Source organism: Cnephaeus nilssonii (genome assembly GCF_951640355.1).
Source record: "Cnephaeus nilssonii genome assembly, chromosome: 13".
NCBI classification, from domain to species: Eukaryota; Metazoa; Chordata; class Mammalia; order Chiroptera; family Vespertilionidae; genus Cnephaeus; species Cnephaeus nilssonii.
The window spans coordinates 75,491,215-75,507,865 of NC_137084.1; the positions used below are offsets into that span (position 1 = coordinate 75,491,215).

Below are 16,651 nucleotides of genomic sequence, written 5' to 3' on the forward strand. Positions count from 1 at the left end.
ACTCCTGCCCCAACTTCCTCCAAAAGGCACTGTATTTGAGAGAAGTGCTGGTCTTTGCTTGGGCAAATGGTCCAGTGCTGATCTCTGTGAGATCTGGAAGGTCACTCCAATTCTCTGGGCCTTGGTTCCCCCTTCTAGAGCAATGAAAGTGGAAATTAGATGAGTGCCAAGGTCCTTTCCAACTCAATTTTCCATAATTGTGTGGGTCAATGGAGGAAATGCAAACTTAATCTTTCTGGCCTGGAGTGGCTTGACTCCAGCCATGATGGACTGACTCCCTGGCATGCAGGGTCAGTCCTCCCACGCTGTTCCCTGTGCCTGGAATGCTGTGCTGCCTTCTCCCCTGTGGAGCTGGGCTTCTCCAGCGGGCAGCCCCCTGTGAGGTGTCTTTCTTTTGTGCTCCACAGTATCCGTTTGAGCCATCGGTGCTGTGGTATGTTACACTATTTCCTGGAGGTCTGCACTCTGGATTGGCAGGACATCAGAGCAAGGGCCTGGTTTTATTCCTCGCTGTGATCCCAGAATCTGACATAGAGCCCAGCAAAGGGAGGACAGTCTATACTAATTTCTAAAGAGGAAAGGGAATGGGGGGAGGGGAGATAATAGGAGAGGAAGGAGATTTCTTTGCAGCCCAAAGGACCCTGGGCAGAGGACACCAATCTCCTTTCCTCCCCACCCCCACCTCCATTTGGAGTCAAAGTTGAGCTGGAACTCCAGAGTCCCCTTTTTGAATTTTTGTTTCAGGTCAACTCCAAGCAGGCTTTCGCCAGGAAGAATCAAGCATCAAAAGGGGGTTGACCACAGGGTTTCCAAGAGCAGAGGTCAGAAAACAGACCTTGGCCCAGCCAGCTTGGCTCAGTGGTTGAGTGATGACCTATGAACCAGGAGGTCACAGTTTGATTTCTGGTCAGGGCATATGCCCAGGTTACAGGCTTGATCCCCCGTTTGGGGCATGCAGGATCAATGATTCTCTCTCATCATTGATGTTTCTCTCTCCTCCCTTCCTCTCTGAAATCAATCCTATCTAATAAAAGAGTAATATGCAGATTGACCATCACTCCAACACACAAGATGGCTGCCCCCATGTGGTCAAAGATCCTGCCCCCATGTGGACACAAGATGGCCGGCACAAGATGGCCAGCAGGGGAGGGCAGTTGGGAGGAACCAGGCCTGCAAGGGAGGGCAGTTGTGGGCGATCAGGCCAGCAGGGCAAGGCAGGATCAGGCCAGTTGGGAGGGACCAGGCCTGCAAGGGAGGGAAGTTGGGGGCAACCAGGCCTGCAGGGAAGGGCAGTTGCGGGGGACCCAGGCCTGCAGGGGAGAGCAGTTGGGAGGGACCAGACCTGCAGGAGAGGGCAGTTAGGGGTGACCAGGCCTGCAGGGGAGGGCAGTTAGGGGCAAATAGGCTGGCAGGGGAGCAGTTAGGCATCAATCAGGCTGATAGGGGAGTGGTTAGGGGGTGATCAGGCTGGCAGGAAGAAGCAGTTAGGAGCAATCAGGAAGGCAGGCAGGTGAGCAGTTGGGAACCAGCAGTCCTGGATTGTGAGAGAGATGTCCCAGATTGGAGAGGGTGCAGGCTGGGCTGAGGAACAACCCCCCCCACCCCCCCACCCCCTGTGCATGAATTTCATGCATCGGGCCTCTAGTAAAAATATATTTAAAAAAAAAAAGAAGGGAAAAAAGTAATTACATTACTAGAAAGAAAAAAAGGACTTTCTATATAAAAAAAGAAAACGGACCTTGGACCTCTCCTCTTCCGTGACTCCCTGGATGGTGGTGCCTCCCGGCCCCACCAGTCCTTGTTCTCTGACTTCTCAAAGGAGGAAACAGATAAGCCTGCGATGATGCCACTTGTCACAGCAACAGGGTCTGGGGGGAGCCCAATGTGTAGGCAACCGCTCAGTTCCTGCCTGGCTCCGACCTGCCTCAAAGCCAGGGAAGACTGCATCCCCGACCCTAAGCCGCTCCCACCAAGCCCTGGCACTGGGAGCCTGGACAGGCGCGCACAGTAGGGCAAGGCGGGGCCTGTCCCAGGGGCGGGGCTCAGGGCGCCTGTGGCCCTGGCGGCCCCGCCCCGCCCTCCCGCGTTCCTGGCGCTCGGGCGCAGCGGAGCTGTCTAGGATCAGAGCCGGAGCTGGCGGCCCTCGGCGCGCACCGCGCGGCCTCCACGCCTGGTCCTGCGCCGCACGCCCAAACCGGTGCCCCTCCCCGCCGCGGCCGGTCCATTGCTCCCGGAAGGCCGGAGCCCATCCAGCGGCTGCCCGCCGGGGCACTGATCAGCGCGGAGGGGCCGGGAGCCGAGAACCCGCCGAGGAAAGCGGCGGCCCAGACGGCTGCCGGAGGGGCGGCCGAGGGTGGATGCGGCGGGAGACGGAAGCCTCGAGCAGCCTGCGCCCGCTCCGTCTCTGCCCCAGTGCGCCTTATGGCTTGAAGGTAAGTGCCAGCAGGATGGAGTGACCGGCGGCCCCGGGCCGAGTCCGGTCGCAGGGGGAGGAGGAGGGAGCTGGGAGGCCGGTGCAGCTCAGCCAGAAGTTTGGCCACTTTGACGCGGTCTGCCCAGGACTGCTCTGCCTGCCGTAGGGCTCTCCACGGACTTTCCTTCGAGACGCTTGCGGGGAGGGGAGGGGGGGGGGCGCGGAGAGGGGCCGGGGGCAACGGGAACGCAGCGGCTGCCGTCCCCTGTCCCTCCCTCTCGGCATCTTTCGCGTCGCCCGGGCGGGAATCGCCGTAGGCACGAGCGGGCGGGGCTGGGGCAGCTTCCCCGCAGACAACCGGAGCGAGCCCCGCCGAGCCGCAGCTTCGGAGGGCGGCCGCCTGTCGGCGATCTCTGGAGGGCACTTTCCGCCCGGCACCCTAGGGCGCCCGGCCAGAGGTTCCGACCGCCACGGAAGGAGGAGGGTTATTTTTGCAAGGCTGCATTTGTGCGACCTGAGACTTTTCAGTTTCCAAGGACCGAAGCCAAGGGCTGGGGAGAGGCGGGTTCTGGCTTTCCTCTCCTGCTTTCTAATGTGCCGCTGTCCTTGGTGCTGAATCAACGCTCTCCTTAGCCATCTCCCTGTTGGAGATCCAGTTGAGGAGGGAGGCTGAGATTTCAGACCCATCTAGACTTGAGAATGGGTATGATGGTGGGGCAGTAGCGGAGAGTGACTGTCTGACTCTGGAATGGACCAGGAGCCAGGTAGGATGGGGTGCGGAGGAAGGAGGCAGGCAGCTCTAAGCGCCAGACAGAGCCTGTCCCTCTCCCTGTCTGAGGCTGGCAGCCCGTGTGCGCTTCCTCTTGAAGAGCAGAGGTAAGAAGCCGTGTGTGCATGTACACAGCAGGCTTCGTCATGGACACAAGTCATAGCACTGCAGCTCCGTGGGGACAGGTCCTTGTCTCAGCCATAGGGAAAGCTGTCTGAGCGAGTCACTGTTGCCCCACCTGGTACCCCAGTACTTTTTGTGCTGGAAGCTCCTGAGGTTGGTGAGATGCAAGACACTTTGTGGATCTTTGCAGTTTCTTCTGCAGATCCAACTACTTATAGATTGTGACCAGGCTACAAACCTTTCAGGCTAATCTTAGATTCTCCCCAGAAACTAGGTTTTCAGTGATTCTTCTTCCTTTGGATGCAAATAATCTGCGCATCCCTGATTCATCCTGTGGAATTAGGACCACTTGAAAAAGAAATCATTCTTCTCATCTTTATCCCCATTCTTACTGTTCGGTGAAGAAGAGAGAGAGAGAGAGAGAGAGAGAGAGAGAGAGAGAGAGAGAGAGGCCACGATAAATGTGACCAATTGCAAGAGAATCAGTGAGTGGTTTGCTGGGTCCCAGTCCCCTGCCTTTGACTTCTCTGCTTAGAGTTCAAAATTCCTGGCATGTGATTGGGGGTGGTGGTGTGATGCTATCTCTGAAATCAAACATCTGACAAGGAAGAGGGTTAGATTTAGAGTAAAGTAAGGGTGATGGTAGCCCCAGCCTTGTTCTCCTGAAGAGCTTCTGAATTCCTTCTACCTTTCCTGCACAAACTGGGGATGAAAGGTGCCTGGTAATGGGGGGTTCTGGTTTACTGTAGAGGTCTCGGGCATTTCTCCAAGGTCATTTTTTTGGGTTTGTTTTAATGAACTCCTTGCATCTAAATCACCTGGAAACCTGGTTAAGATGCATATTTTTGGTTCTTCCCAGAAGAACTGCTGAATGAGAATCTCAAGCTGAGACCCAGGAATGTGCTGTATATATTAATTCTATATCTGGGTGATTCATACGTACATTGGGTTAAGAAATCACCTCTCATAAAAGTTCTAACTCCGTTGACTGGAAGAAACATGATTAAGGTCTTTCATTGACCTCCTCCTTGCTTCCTGCAGTTATACATGTTAAATTTCTCAGGTGTGAGACTGTTGTTGATGGAGGGACCACCCCCCATGATTAAATCCCTTTGTTGCAATAAAGGTTGCAGCCCAATCTTCTCCCCCCCAGGATTTTCCTGGACCTTTCTTCTTTCTACAACAGATTTTTTTTTAACTTCTCTAAGAATCTCCAGTATGGCTTCAGATTGACCTGTCCCCCTCTGGGGCCAACCTGATGTGTTCCACCTACCTCCCCACCCCTTCTGAGTGAATTGTCTTTCATTGTGTATGTGCTGTGATCTGCTAACTCAACTGCTCCTGAAATACCAAGGAGTGATTAGTTCAGCTTAGTAGCACGTTATGTCCCCCGGGGCTGGTAGCCACTCGTGCCCTGCTGGCAGTGACATATTGACTGTATTGATTTGGTCTATAAGCTAGGAAGCTCATAGGGGTGAATAAGTCCAGTAACATTACTTGTGGGATAGTCAGTCTTCTCCCTTCACATGCAAGGTTACATTACTTTTACCTAGAACATGCAATGATGCAGGCAAGTCTGAACTTGATAGAAACCCTCCTGTTTCTCTTTCTAAACCAGAGAAAACAAAGGGGGCATAGGGGCTCATAAAAAATATGACCTCATATATACCAGGGATTGATCTGCTGAATTTAGACAGGCCTGAGATCACCGTTCTCTGAGTAAACATGTGTAAGGGGAAAAGCATGTGGGCTCAGCCTGGAAACAGCTGTCTCCATCTCCCCCACAAACGGGAAGTCTCATTTTGGTGTTGAAGAAGCATGGCTGTGAAGATGGCATGGGCAGGGGAGGTGGAGAATGAGAATGATGAGACTCCTTGAGCTAACCCCACCTTTTCCAGTGACTCATATTTTCTGACCTGCCACCCTCCATTTCTTTCTTCCTTAGGGCTTAATACCTATGCATCTCCAGCAGTGAGTGTCTCAGCACCTAGGCAGGGAAGGCAGGATCCAAGTGGAGGTTTTATAACGCCAGGACCCCAAGCACCAGATTTTATGTCACAGGTCACAGTAACCTAAGAGTTGAGGTCTTGAAAATAACTTAGAATGGCTGCCTGGTCAGTTGTAGTTATCTTAGATTATTTGGGCTCCTCAGAGGTCATCCTGGATGCCCCAGACCCTAAACAGGGAAGCTTTTCCTTTAGCCCAGAAATATGGTGGTCCCTCTCCTATTATTCAAGTTCTCCCAAAAAGGAGTGGCGTACTCTCTCTAGTTCCAGAGCACCAGGATTGGGCTCAGCAATCAAAACGTCTCCATCCTATCAGGAGCTCTGCTTAGCAAGAGAGCATCTTGCATCTAGGAAGTGCTTGTAAACCACATACAGAAGGAAGGGCACAGTTTGGTTCAGCTTCCTAGCAGATGCCCTCCCTTGGATGTGGCCTCTCATTTAGCTGAACCCCAGCAAGACATTTCCCTCACCCACACCCACAGGGCATCTTACAGCCCTGGGAGGACCAATGATTTGGCCTTAGGGTTACGTATGAGCTCTCCAGCTCTCCAGGATACTAAATGGAGACACTCAGGCTGTGCAGGTTGCTTATTCGCCAGTTCTGGGCAAGAGACTGATAGCTCCAGCCTTTTAAATTACTCTAATAGTGTTGGAATCCAATGTTAATACATCCTGCCTCTTACCTGTAGCCGCCACCGACGTATTTGAAGATTTCTTTTTTATTTTTTTTTAAACAATAGAATCACATTATCTAAATGCACGGGCTTGGAAAATAGCTTGATTATAGTGTCAGTACTGTGGGTGGAGGAACTATAAGATTAGCCACTTGGTTTGTTCCTTTTTGGGTCCAGAGAAAGGAGAGAACTTGTCCTTCTATCTGCACACATTTCCACTTCTTTCTCCTTTCACTTCAATTTGATAAATTGGTTAAATCAACACCCTTGGCAGCTGGGATGTCCCCTGGGAGGGTGTAGCCTCCTCTCTCCCTAGGAGTCATGGGAATATTTCTCTGTGGAGGAGCAGAGGCCCATCCCTCTGGATGGAAGAGGATGTGCTGCTGCAGTGTCCCAGAGTCTGAGACCCAGAGGCCACAGGGCATCAGAGAGTGTGAGAGTGTACGAAGGTGGGAGCTCAGAGGTGGACTCTTGGGGGCCTTGTAAGTGGTTGACGTTAGGTATGCACTTATAAGGCATTGGCTTAGTGTAGTTTGGCAACTTTGTCATCTGATGGCATCTATAGGGATCCTTGCTTTTTCTAGGAGGAGATGGCAAACTCTTTGCTTTCTGCAGTGATGGGGAGGAGATACAGGTAGCACCAGGCTTTCCCTGGAGCCCTCTGAGTCATGCCAGCCTACTCCCAGACAGGATGGTGAGTGAAGTTAAGCAGTATCAGCTCCTGGGGTCCTGTCTATAGGCCCCCGCCAGCCCTGACCTCCAACTCAAGGTGCAGCTCAGTGTGCCAAACAGCAGCCATGGCCCCAAGGACACCCCCTGCAGATGCTGGGGAGCCAGAGTGAGTCCTAAGGCCTGCCCATTGGTCACGGGGCTTCTTGTCCCTATCCCACTTTGCTGTTATTGCTTGGATTCCAAGTGGCTCAGCAGGGAAAGGCGTGAGAAATGAAGTTGTTTTTGTTACGTGCTGTCTAATTGCCTCCTCTTCTTCCTGCTACCCCAGGCAGCAATATCACTAGCAATTCTCCAGGAACTCTTGGTCTGGGAAAGTGGTTTGCTCACAGACTTCCTTAGAAGGGCTGCTTTTGACAAGTGGTACTGCTCACCAGTCCCTCCATCACTGGTCTCACCATCTTAGCGCGCTCTTGCTATGTGCAGGGCAGTGTGCTGAGCACTTGAAATGTGCTTTTTATTTCAACTCTTGATTCCGCAACACTCTATGTAGGCACCATTATTATCCCTACTCTACACAGGAAGAAGCATGGGCATCGAGAGATAAGTGGCTTGCACAAGGCCACAGGGTTAAATGCAGGGTGAGAGTCACAGTCAGATAATGCTAAAGCAATAGCTCTCTGACCTATGTAAGTGGCACCCAGAATAAGAAAGGGAGAAGAATAGGGAGAAGAAGGAACTTTCTTGAAACACGGAAGTGACAGTGAACTTTGCATGTGATACCAGGAAAGGAGAAGGAGACAGCAGAGGGGGAAGGATGGATGAAATATACTTCTTGAGATTCTTAAAGTTGAGGACCATCTAAGAAGTGTGGTTCTGCACCTGGATCTGGGCACCTTTGGAAGAAATGCACTGGGGAGAACCTCAGCAAGCAGTGTGCACAGAGGGGAGGGAGGGAGGCAGGCACAAGAGGGAGGCAGGGTCAACTAAGCTAGCAGACTTCTAACCTCACCACAAGTTTTATAAATGACATTTACCAGCATTCAGTCCCTTATTTAAACTGTTTAAAAACAACACAGAGAGATAGTTAAGCCTGTGGGCTCTGGAGTTAGATGGCCAGAATCTGAATCCCAACTTTAATATTTACCAGTTTGCTACCTTAAGCAAGTTGGTTAACCCCTATCATCTTGGGCTTCTCATCTATAAGTGAGGATGGTAATACTTACCTCATTATGTTATAGTAGTAAGCCAACAGATACAAGAGATTTGAGAGTCCCTGGCTAAGCACCTCATAAATGTTAACGCTAATGATGGTTATTAAGAAACTCCAGAGGGAACATTTTTAGCTGTTTTCCTTTTGCACTAGTTCAGCACCTGATTTCACATCTCTGAAGTTAAGAGCATTTTTAAAACTTTTACAGAATCCAAGCTGACATTTATTACACTCTCCACTTATCTGCACCACAACTCTTTGGTACTCACCTGTCAGAAACTCTTACTCATCTCGGGTGAGAGGGGTTCAGGTTGCTTGTCATCTCTTTGAGTTAGGTTCAGCTGAACTCCCATCTTACCACATGCAAGCCAGGAAGAGATATTGGTCTTAATGGTGATGGCTTTGCACAGCCTCATTTTTTCTTCCCAGTTATCCAGTTTCTCCATCTACTTCCTCAGGGTTGGAGCCTTCTTGATTGGCATTGACACATGCTGTGATGCACTCTGCACAGGCCACATTTTATTAAAATGAGAAAGAAGGAGAACATACTGGTGCACAAGGATTGGGAGACTTCTGTCTTCTCCCTCTGTTGAAAGGGCCAACGAACCTCACACTAGAAGATCCCCAAAGCTGGCAGGAATACACCTTTGGGGTCCATTGATGGCAGGAGTAAATGCACCCATTTTTTGGGGGGTGAAGTATGGTCCTGCCTGAGAAAGGGATGTAACACAATTGTTTCTAGGATACTTCTACTCTGAAAGTTATTACTGACTTTCACCTTTTTCTTTTTCTGTGAATCCTTCCTTGAGGAGGACTCTTCCCCAATTGATGCAGCTGCTTCTGACCACTTAATCAGGCTTGCTGTTCAGTGAAGGTGGAAGATTTCTGAGGGCATGGCAGGTGTTCTGTTTCCTGGCCATCTTCCTTGGGTCACGTGGTTATTCCTTCTTGGACTCAGAGCTCCCTCAGTTCTTACAATCATTTATGGCAGAGTCAACAAGAGAAGTGTATTGACAAGCAGAAACTAGCACCCAGGGTCCCAAGAAACAAAGATATTTCCATACACATCTTTCCTTGAGTGATATACATTATACACATAGGTGAAGGCCTGGGTCACTCTGGATGACTATTGGCATAAAATCAGCCCTTTCGCCAAAGTCTTCTCTGGTGAGCTGGAGGGAGGTGGTGGGAGGCAAAGACTGCTTTCCAGAGACTCATGCTGCCTTCCACACATTCTGAATCCTTCCTTAGTAACATTCTGTGGTGGCCAGCCTCCAAGATGGCCCTCAACACTCCTGACCTCCTTCTCCATTAAATAGTGAAGACCTGTGTACAATAATGCCTACATGACAGATGGTGACTTCTAAAGATAAGTTATAGAGGATATCATGACTTCCACCCTGTTCTTTCTTGGATCACTCATTCTGGGAAAGCCAGCTGCCATGTCATGAAGAAACTCAAGCAGTTCTCTAGAAAGGTCTTCCCTGCAAGTAACTGGGATCTCCTGCCAACAGCCACGTGAATGGACCATCTTGGGAGCATATCTTTCCTCCCTGGACAAGCCTTTAAATGATTGTGGCCACCGCTAAGGTCTTAGCTACAGCCTTTTGAAAGACCCAGAGCTGGAACCACCCAACTGAGCTGTTGGAATTCCTAACCCAGAGGAACTGCGAGATAATAAATTTTTGTTGTTTTAAGAGACTAGGTTTGGGATCATTTATTTTGCAATCCTATCTAATAAAAGAGTAATATGAAAATTGACCATCACTCCAACACACAAGATGGATGCCCCCATGTGGTCAAAGATGGCTGACCCCATGTGGACACAAGATGACCGCCACAAGATGGCCAGCAGGGGAGGGCAGTTGGGAGGGACCAGGCCTGCAAGGGAGGGCAGTTGGGGGCAATCAAGCCTGCAAGGGAGGGCAATTATGGGTGACCAGGCTGGCAGAGGAGGGAAGTTGGGGGCAACCGGGCCTGCAGGGAAGGGTAGTTGGGGGGGACCAGGCCTGCAGGGGAGGGCAGTTAGGGGTGACCAGGCCTGCAGGGGAGGGCAGTTAGGGGCAAACAGGCTGGCAGGGGAGCAGTTAGGCATCAATCAGGCTGGCAGGGGAGTGGTTAGGGGGTGATCAGGCTGGCAGGCAGAAGTGGTTAGGGGCAATCAGGAAGGCAGACAGGTGAGCAGTTGGGAGCCAGCAGTCCTGGATTCTGAGAGGGATGTCTGACTGCCCGTTTAGGCCCGATCCCGATCCGGGCCTAAATGGGCAGTCAGACATCCCTCGAAGGGTCCCAGATTGGAGAGGGTGCAGGCTGGGCTGAGGGACACCCCATCCCCTTGTGCACAAATTTCGTGCACCGGGCCTCTAGTTTCACACACTATGGTCATGAACCTCTCGGCCACCATCTTTCCAGACCAGGCTACTGATTTCTGTATTCTTTCCTGTACTCATTCTTCTCTGAATATCTTCTGGCATGCTAACCATTCAATATGCATCTTGTGTTTAATTATTTAATTGTGTAAATATTATTGAGTACCTACTATGTACTAGTCATTCTTCCTGGTTACAAATATGTCAGTAAACAAAACAAAGATCCCTGCTCTCTGGGAACTTACATTCCAGTGGAGGAGAAAAATGGTAAAAATAAATATAAAAGTAAATTACAGTAATTTGCTGACGTATATTAGTTGGCAAATAGTACGTGGGAAAGAAAAACATCTGTTAGAGTTAGATGATGTGGAATGCTGAGGGGTGAAAGAGAGGAAGTTTGTGTTATTAAATAGGGTGGGTGGGATAGATCTCAATGAGGAAGTGACATTTGAGGAAAGACTTAGAGGATTGTGAGAGTGAGCTGTACAGAGCTATCAGAGGGAAGAACATGCAGGCAGAGGGCATCATGGGTCTGCATGCATTTGAAAGCATTTGAATTCTTATCCCTATGGAACAATAATAGCACTCTGCATTTGGAATTCCCTTTTAATTTTCAAAACCCATGAGGCAATAGTAATCTCTTGGATTTGTAAATCACTTTCACATACACTATCTCCTTTGGTCATTACAACCCCTATTATAGCCCCTATTTTGCAGATGTGGCCACTGAGGCAATAACTGCAGTACTTCCTTCTTCTGTGAGCCTGAGGCAATAACTTCAGTACTTCCTACTTCTGTGGAAATAACTGCAGTACTTCCTACTTCAGTGAAACTTGCTCAGGCTCACAGAAGTAGGAAGTACTGCAGTTATTGCCTTACAACAACTCTTGTGCTTCTTTCTTATATAACCATCTTTTTTCTTTTTTATCCTCACCCTAGGATATTGGTTTTTAAAATTGATTTGAGAGAGAGAGAGAGAGAGAGAGAGAGAGAGAGAGAGAGAGAGATCAACGTGAGAGAAAAACATTAATCAGTTGCCTCCCATACGTGCCCCGAACCTGCAACCTACGTATGCGCCCTGATGGGGAATCAAACCCGTCACCTTTTGGTGTAGGCATGGCTCTCCAACCAAGTGAGCCACCTGGCCAGGGCTCCTATAGGACCATCTTATTGCATAATGATGATCTTTCAATTGTGCATGTCTGTCTTCCTCACTAGATGAGAACTCCTTGATGCAGAGTCTGTTTCATATGTCCCCAGAACCTATTGTAACCAAAGATGATGCTAAGCACTTGGTAGTCACTTAAACTGTTGAGTAAGTGGGTGAGTGAAGAGGTGAGTGATGGCTTACTTCTCCATGGCTGTGCTTACTTGAAGCCCAGCAAGAGTGTCTGGAAGTGGCTGGGGTGTCCTCTACAGGTTGAGTGCGTCAGCAAGATGCTCAGACCTTCCTTTCATCTTCAGTTAGCACTCTCTGCTTCCCTACATTATAGTTTGGCTGGAAATCCTTCACAGTTGCATAGGGCTTAGATCCTGTTTCAGTCAGACACTCCCATAGAGAAGGTGTTGGGAGAGTTGTCAAGGAAACATATACAGATGTGTTGGTCCAGATCAGCCTGGGGACCTGAAGACAAACAGGATGGGGCAGATGTTGAGGGCCGTCTTTTGATTCCTAGGTGGTTAGTTTTGAATCTTGGATTTAAAGTTAAGGGAACTGGGCTGATCCCTAGTTAAGATACAGATAAGCATTACTTACCTAATACTCTTTAAAAGTAATAACAATTTGAACCTATCTTTCTCAAAATCAATTCTAAAAAATTTGACTCCCATCCCCTGCCCAGTATAACAAAGTGATTCAGAGGATGAACTTGGAAGCCAGACTAATGTAGGCTCAGGTGTGTGATCTGCCAGGAACCAGCTCTGTGACCTCAATCAAGTTGCCATAACCACTTTGAAATTCAGGGTTTTTCCTCCATAAAATAGAGATAACCATGGCACTTACTTCATAGGGTTTTGCATATCAAGTGTTTAGCCTGGTACCTGACACATAGTAAGCTACTGGGAGGCATAGAAATGTCTACAGATCCTTTCCAAATTTTATTTTCTCTCCTCTGGAGGGAAAAAAGGCATTGCAGATGAGGAAATTAGACAAGGTGGGACATGACTCAGAGAGGGTTACCCTTGGAAGAGCCCATTGTCACATAGCAAGAGAGTGGCCGGCTGCACTAGAACTGACTTCTGCCCCTGGGCTCTTTCCACCACATGCTGCTGTCACCAGCCTCAGGGTGGAGCAGAGAGGATTCAAGGAAGGCACATAAACTAAGTGCTAAGAGAAGAGTTTGAGGTGGGGATAGTATAATGAAGGGCTAGGCTTTAAGTAGGAGAATAAGTCAATTGACTGCATTTTTATATTTATTCATTTTTAAAAAATCCTCACTGAGGATATGTGTTACTGTTGATTTTAGAGACAGGGAAGGGAGGGGGGGGCAGTGAGAGAGAGAGAGAGAGAGAGAGAGAGAGAAATCGGCAAGAGAGAGAAACATCAATTAGTTGCTTCCTGTATGCTCCTCGACTGGGTATATGCCCTGACCAAGAACTGAACTGGTGACCTTTTGGTTTATGGGACAACATTCCAACCAACTGAGCCACACCAGCCGGAACTCATTTTTACTTAAAAAAAAAAAATCACAGAGGCCTGCTGGTGTGTCTCAGTGGTTGAGCATCTACCTATGAACTAGGAGTGCAATCATGGGAACAGGAGATTGAAGTGGAGGGTACTTAGAAATGAGAGGATCAGGAGTTGAGAGGCCAAGGTGTTAGAAGCTAACTTCACCCAAATCAATGGCAGGACGAGGTGCCAAAGTCTTCAGTGAAAGAGGGAAGTGACTAGGAATCTACGGGTGACTGTGACCCAGAGGGATGGGGGACATGGATGGATGGCATGCACCTTGAAAGAACAGAGTCTTTGCCCGAAGGTAGGGGAGATAGTAATGAGACCGGGATGGGATGGAGGGTCAGTCTCCTGGAGGGCTGCAGAAGTGGTGCTTTAAGTCGAGGCTGGGCGTGGAGGAGCCCACTTCTGTGACACAGCACACACCCCTTTCAGATCCCACCACACTGGTCTCTTCTGCTCCCTCACAGGCTCATGAACTAACTCACTAGATCACATTCCTTTCCTTAGCTGCAGAGACTGGAAGAGAAAGGGGAGAAGGAAGACAAAAAGAGGGTGGCAAGTGGATGTAAAGATGTGAATGAGAGATGCAAGGAGTGGAGGTTACAGGAAGAGGAAAGAAAATGGATCAGTTGACATTTATTGTTCCTCTGCGCCTACTATATAACATGGCCAACCTTTGAATATGTTGTTTTCTCACTCTGGCCAGGTAGCTCAGCTGGTTAGAGCATTGCCCAGATAGGCCAAGGTTTTGGGTTTGATCCCCAGTCAGGGCACATACAAGAATCAACCACTGAATGCATAAATAAGCGGGGATCAACAAATCAATGTTTCTCTTTTCTCTCTCTAATCAATAAATAAAAATTTAAAAAAGAATATGTTGTTTTCTCTGTCTTAATTCTTTTTAAAAATGTTCTTATATTGATTTTAGAGAGAGATACTTCAATGTTGAGAGAAACATGGATCAACTGCCCTGACTGGGAATTGAACTGGCAACCTTCTGGTGCCTGTGACGATGCTCCAACCAAATGAGCCAAACCAGCCAGGGCAACCTTCCTTAATGCTTCAGTCCTTGACATTAAAAGCTAACTTCTAACCAGCCTTTAAAACTGAGCACAGACATCACTTCTTCCAGGGAACCTTCCCTGATTTTCCCACTATATTGTGCCACCAGCCTGGCTAGGGACCCCCTCCTCTCTATTTCCAAACCTGGAAATATAGGATTTACCAAACCATATTATGATTGTCTATTTCCCTACTAGGTGGTAAACTCCTTGAAGATGGGAGTGGAGTCCTTACCTCTTCAGGCTAGGTACCAGCCCTCTGCACTGTACTCGGTGGGACTGTGATTAGGAGACACCTCCCCCCCTCCCCCCCCGCCCCCCCCCCCCCCACGCACACACACAATAATAAGACAGGAGGACACAGTGTCTTCTGCTTATCCTTAAAAAACTCGACATTATTAAGGCAGGCTAGAAAGTTCCTCTAGCAAGTGATTTAGACTGGAGGGAGCCCAGCATGTCAAGGCTGTGAGCACCTTAGGTACGTAGACTAACTAACTCCTCATGCGTAGACAAGAAAATGTGCCCAGAGCATGAGCAATATATCTAGTCTCATGGCAGCTTAAAAGGATCAGACCCAGACCCTGGGCCCATGACCTAGCCACTTCCCACTATACCAAACCACTGCCCCACACCATGCCTGATAGCCAGGATGGTGTTTGCCACACTACTTAGCTTCAGATAGCTTTACCCAAAGTTTCCTAAATTTAACCAGCTCCAAACATCATCCTCTTGCCCTTTCTCCCCGTTTCTAGGTTAAAATTGCTGATTTGGTGACTTTTATTACTCCGCTCAACTCTGTGGCGAGGGAAATACAGATAAATGAAGATAAAGTGAAGTGAAAAGTAGACCAAGTTGGTCCTACTTTTCCCATTTCTCACAGAAAAGCAGATTGTAGGCAAGTTAGTGCTCAGTACAGCAAATGCCATGCCAAAGCCCTCTGGATGCTGTGTTATTGTCACTGATTATAAGGTGCACTGATAACGCATCAGTCAGATCTGACCATGGGCAGCAAGGAGGGGGCGGGAGAAAGGGTAATTCCCCAGCCCTACACTGAGCACATGCTTGGCAAGTAGTAGGCTGTCAATAAATAACTGCTGCAATGAATGAATGAATGAATGAGTACTGTCCCCTTGCAGAGCAGGCTGAGATTTTCTCCAAAGCTGATACACCACTTCTCAGTGGGTCTGGTGCCACCTCCTGAAGGAACTGGATGGCAGTCAGCCTGGAGAAAGCCAACGGCTACTGCCTTCCTTCCCAAGCGTGTTGGCTTGGCTCCTACATGTGATAGTAAAGCGCGTGGAGACAGGTGGCTGTGAAACTGCTCAGATTCCCTGCACCCCAGAGGGAGCGGGGGAGGGGCAGACCTCGCTGCAGAGCGCACAGCTGTGACCCTCACACACTGTAGGATCATGTAAGCTTGAGGAATGTTCGTTTCGTAGGGCAGCTCTAACAAAGCACCACAAACTGGTGGCTTAAAACAACGAACTTATTCCCTCTCAGTTCTGGAGGCTGGACTTCTGAAATCCAGATGCCAGCAGAGCTGTGCTCCCTCCAAAGGTGCTAGACTCCCCCGGCCTCTTCCAGCTTCTCCTGGCTCCTGGGGTAACGCAGTCTCTGCCTCCGTCCTCACATCGGCTCTGTCTCCCTGTGTCTGTCTCCTCCTCAGAAGGATACCAGGTATTGGACTTAGGACCCACCCTAATCCAGTGTGATCCAATCTCAATCCTTAACTACTGTATTTAATAATTTACTCTTAATCTTATCTGCAAACACTCTATTTCCAAATAATGTCACATTTTTAGGTTCTGGGTGTTCATGAATTTGGCGGCTTGGGGTGGTGTGTGTGTGTGTGTGTGTGTGTGTGTGTGTGTGTGTGTGGACGCTGTGTGGAGCTGCCTGCCTCGCTGGTCCTTGGTCCCTGTAGACATCCTTGGCCTCTTCCCGGGCAGGACCATTTCCCTCCCAGTCACCTGTTCTCGGAACAGCTGCCTGCTTATCTAATTGAAGCCTTGTCTCCTGCATTAGAAGGCAAATCAGGACAAGAAAGAAAGCAATTAGTATGTCTGGTAGCTCGGGATTAAAGGGGATTCACTGACCTGCTGGCAGCATGGTTAGGAAGAGGGAAGGGGAGGGGAGTTTGGAGAAAGAGAGGGGATGAAGGGATGAGTGTTCAGAAAGGGGAGGTCCATGGGAACCCGGGTTCCTGCAGCATGTGGGCTCCGGTCCAGTGAAGGCAGAAGCTGGGTGCTCATACAAAGGGCCCTCCATAGTCGTTAGGGATGCAGGGATTTGTACTATTTCACTCAGCATTCATTCCGCCAGCCTTTATTAATGCCTCCTCTGTGTCAGATCCTCAGTCCAATACTCTCATTTCACAGATGAGAACACCGAGGCCCCAGTAGGCCAAGAGAACTATGAAGGTCTCTAGGGGGGAAGAGGGAGGGCAGAGTCAGGACCCAAATCCAAATCTCTGACACTCAATGTACCTCACACACAGCGATGCTCTCCCATATACTCAGTCCGCAGTAGGACCCATGGTCCCCACAGGGGAAGAGCAATAATAATAACAACCCCTGCGTCTGGACAGGGCTTGACTTTGCACAGTGTGTCCCCAGAAGTCACTGTACTGCTGCGCCCTGTTTGGAGGGAGTGGAGGCAGGATGAGGAGGGCTTCACAGCT

General features: G+C 49.3%; 1 protein-coding gene across 1 annotated transcript in view; it reads left to right on the top strand.

Moving 5' to 3' along the window:
• Window positions 1-2,193: 2,193 nt before the first annotated feature.
• Window positions 2,194-16,651, top strand: part of DRD2 (dopamine receptor D2) — a gene marked incomplete at its 3' end in the record, with an annotated part of 60,594 nt that continues 46,136 nt past the window's right edge. The window contains exon 1 of the mRNA XM_079789522.1: window positions 2,194-2,432. The remainder of the gene's footprint in view (window positions 2,433-16,651) is intronic.